The sequence below is a fragment of the Gossypium arboreum genome, chromosome 1, assembly GCF_025698485.1.
Source record: "Gossypium arboreum isolate Shixiya-1 chromosome 1, ASM2569848v2, whole genome shotgun sequence".
In the NCBI taxonomy this organism is placed as follows: Eukaryota; Viridiplantae; Streptophyta; class Magnoliopsida; order Malvales; family Malvaceae; genus Gossypium; species Gossypium arboreum.
The window spans coordinates 111,354,248-111,358,512 of NC_069070.1; the positions used below are offsets into that span (position 1 = coordinate 111,354,248).

At 36.7% G+C, this 4,265-nt stretch overlaps 1 pseudogene; it reads right to left on the reverse strand.

Moving 5' to 3' along the window:
* Positions 1-1,598: 1,598 nt before the first annotated feature.
* Positions 1,599-3,933, reverse strand: LOC108482592 (polyubiquitin-like; annotated as a pseudogene).
* Positions 3,934-4,265: the final 332 nt, after the last annotated feature.

Consider the following 4,265-nt stretch of genomic DNA (forward strand, 5'->3'; position numbering starts at 1 on the left):
AAATATTACAACTAACCTGTACGCTTGCAGTAAAGCCACGCTTTAAAATTATTTTATAAAATTGTTTGTTTTATGGGCACGTGCGAACGCGGTCACATACCTTTGGCGGTAACTCTCACAAGGCGTGCTCTTAAAGATAATTAAGTCTTCTACAATTTTTTCATACACTTGATAGATTCTCAAACTTTGGGGGTATCTATTCATAGGAGCATTCTTTCTTTTCTAAGAAAAATCCGGAGATGAAAATCTCAGATTGTATGCGGGCAGATATATTATGTGCCAAAATTCTAAAAAGTGATAAATTATACATACCTTTTACTCGAATCCGCCAAATTTGAGGTGTGACAACATTACTAACTTGAAAACAACATATGTGTAGTTCAAGGGAGAAAAAAAAAAACAAAAATGTACCATAAAAGGCTTGAGAAATCAAAATACATGCCCCGAGAAACATGAGCCATTCTAACTCAAGAAAGCATCCTCAAGGGAGGACCCAAAGAAAACTTTTGGATACCATTATTATGCCAAAAAAGTAAAACAAAAATGAAGTCCTCCATCACCAGAAAAGAGGCAGCAAAGGAGGATAAAAAGAGGAAAGGGAAGAGAAAGGATGTGGAGTAAGAAAAAAGAAAGGAAAAAGGAAGGAAGAAACAATGGATGTAGGGAAGAGGATGAGTGGGTAATAGCCGAGATCAACCTACCAATTGATGAGCGCCCGCCGTTGAAATAGGGAACACACCAGAGCAAAGGGGGAGAAAAAGAAGAGCAAAAAAAAAAGAGGAGAGGAAAGAAAAAAGACAATAGGAGCGGGGAAGAGAGGGCTAGGGGGCAGGGAGGAAGGAGGGAAGAAGAAAGGGGGCATTAGTTGGCCAAAAGATCGATGTGGGTCACAAAAAACCAAAAAAGAACTCTTTGAGATTACAAAATGAAAGGAAAAAGTAAGGAACGGGAAAGTAATGTTGCTTACTTTCTTTTCTTTTCTTTTCTTTTTTCTTTTTACTAAAAATGCGAAACTTCATTACAGAGTTTTGTCACTTTCAACAAGTTTAACTAAATTAACAGGTGGATGCTGGCACCTATTCAGCAAGTCAATTCCCCGCATGAGAAACCTTAGCAATCCAATATCAACAACATTGAAAGCACGAGGAATACAATAAATTTCAACAGAAAAATTTTGAATAAGACGAAGAAAATCCAGTTCGATTGCTCGAGATTTTCGGTCACTGAGAGAACGATTAGGTCACTAACAGTCTGTTTCGATAATGCTGCTTGCTTTTTGTAGAATGAAAAGAAAATATTTTAGAAATTTAGATATCACGAATTGCGACTTTTTATTTACATTAGCATTTGTGCAACATCTGTAAAATACATATTCTATACATTTAAGATGTTTAAAAAAGAATAACCTACATAAAATTTATATTTGAACCCTTGACCCTATCAAATTTATTAAACCATATCAAAACTCATAATCATGGTTATCAAAAGATATCATGCTTGAAAGAAAAAAATCAAACAAACACCAGAACGGAACCAAAATTTAAAAATAAAAATAGGAAGGGGGAGAGAGAGGAAAGAGCATATGATAGCTTAGAAACTTTATATGAAAAATTATTTCAATGACCAAAGTGCAGGCAACCATGAAACCTTAAACATAAGCAGAGAACTAAAAAAGAATTTATACAAATTATTACTTATAGCATTTAGCCACTGCATCACAGCAGGCTTAATTAGATAAACATAAAACTAGAAACATAATGTTGAACCCCATCATAAAAGACACTTCTTTAAAAGACCATTCAGAAACCACTGCGAAGGCGAAGGACAAGGACAAGGTGCAGAGTCGATTCTTTCTGGATGTTGTAGTCTGCCAAGGTCCTTCCATCTTCAAGTTGCTTCCCTGCAAAGATCAACCTCTGCTGGTCTAGGGGGATTCCTTCCTTATCTTGGATCTTGGCCTTCACATTATCAATAATGTCCGAGCTTTCAACTTCCAAAGTGATCGTCTTTCCTGTCAATGTCTTCACAAAAATTTGCATCCCACCACGAAGACGAAGAACCAAATGGAGGGTCGATTCCTTTTAATGTTGTAGTCTGCAAGTGTCCTGCCATTCTCAAGCTGCTTACCCGTGAAAATCAACCTCTGTTGGTCTGGAGGGATACCTTCCTTATCCTGGATTTTGGCCTTGACATTGTCAATAGTGTCAGAGCTCTCAACTTCCAAGGTGATCGTTTTCCTGGTAAGAGTCTTCACAAAAATCTGCATACCACCAAAAAGACGAAGCACCAAGTGGAGGGTGGATTCCTTTTGGATGTTGTAATCAGCGAGAGTGCGGCCATCTTCAAGTTGCTTACCGGCAAAGATCAACCTCTGTTGGTCTGGGGGAATACCCTCTTTGTCCTGGATCTTAGCCTTGACATTGTCAATGGTATCTGAACTCTCAACCTCCAAAGTAATGGTCTTTCCGGTAAGAGTCTTAACAAATATTTGCATACCACCACATTTGCATACCACCACGGAGACGAAGCACCAAATAGAGGGTGGATTCCTTTTGGATGATGTAGTCAGCCAGGGTGCGGCCATCTTCTAGTTGCTTACCAGCAAAGATCAACCTCTGCTGGTCTGGCCGAATACCCTCCTTATCCTGGATCTTAGCCTTGACATTGTCAATGGTATCTGAACTCTCAACCTCCAAAGTAATTGTCTTTCCTGTCAAGGTCTTAACAAAGATTTGCATTCCTCCACGAAGGCGGAGCACCAAATGGAGGGTGGAATCCTTTTGGATGTTGTAATCAGCCAGGGTACGACCATCTTCTAGTTGCTTACCGGCAAAGATAAGCCTCTGCTGGTCTGGAGGGATCCCTTATTTGTCTTGGATCTTGGCCTTGACATTATCAATGGTGTCCGAGCTTTCCACCTCAAGGGTGATAGTCTTGCCGGTGAGGGTCTTAACAAAGATTTGCATACCACTCCTCAAACGAAGGACCAAGTGCAGGGTGGACTCCTTCTGAATGTTGTAGTCAGCAAGTGTACGACCATATTCTAGCTGCTTACTAGCAAAGATAAGCCTCTGTTGATTTGGTGGGATTCCTTCTTTATCTTGGATCTTTGCCTTGACATTATCGATGGTGTCGGAGCTTTCCACCTCAAGGGTGATAGTCTTGCCGGTCAGGGTCTTGACAAAAATTTGCATCTATTTGAATAAAAAACAAAACTCAAATAAGACTACTACTAACTAAAACAAATAAAATATAAAATATTTTTACAACCAGGCCCACATATCATCTATTTCACAAAAAAAAAAAATCCTATTGAAGGATATCTGGAAAGATCGAGATTCCTAGGTAATCTAAAACTATTCTGATTGTTTTGATACATTAAAAACAATTTCGCACTTCTAAAAATAATAGCGATAAGACCCTTAATTTTATGCCTAAAAACTCTAATCAAATCAAAGAATCTAATTTAAATTAAAAAAATCTACGGTTGAAAAGAAAACCCTAAAATTGAAAAGAGGAAAATCCCTAACCTTAGTTCGTAAGATTCATCAAACAATTCAACAAATAAAAAAAATCATTACTAATTTAGAGACTATGAATAATGAAAACCGAAAAGATATACACGATCTGGTATTGATTTAAATAAAAAAAAAACCCATAAAACTTGAAAAGAGGAAAAATCGCTAATCACAGATTCATGTCACTCGCGGAACAAACTAAAAAAAACAAATTAAATCTACAAAAAAACAAACAAAAACTAAAAACAATAAGAGAAAAGAGATGAGTAATTACCTTGAAGATTTGAAGAAGGCTTTGAAATTAGATTGGTTTTAATTATGAGTTGGGGATTGCTGTTCCCGATTGCCCTTAATTTATAGGCCTAATTCACAAGCTAAATTACGAAAAAGGGCTTACTTGACGTATTATATTCGTGTTCTAGACGCGGATAGCTAGCTAATATTTTTAGCAAATTAGTGCTTTCAAAAGGTCACACTCCTTTGAGAATGCGTTTATGACGCGCATCTGTGATTGACGAAGGGAGTGACATCAAAAATTCAAATTTGAAGAATTTTAAGTTGTCTGATTTCATAATTTTTTTTAAATATAATAAGATAAAGCTCGACCATATCTGAAAACGATAAACACTTTTAACCATTAAACTATCATATAAGGTTTCTAATTTCATCAATTTTAACTAAAAGAATCTCTCAACTTTAGTCTCCATTCATTTTTAAAATATAAAATTTCAAACCTAACTGAAAATC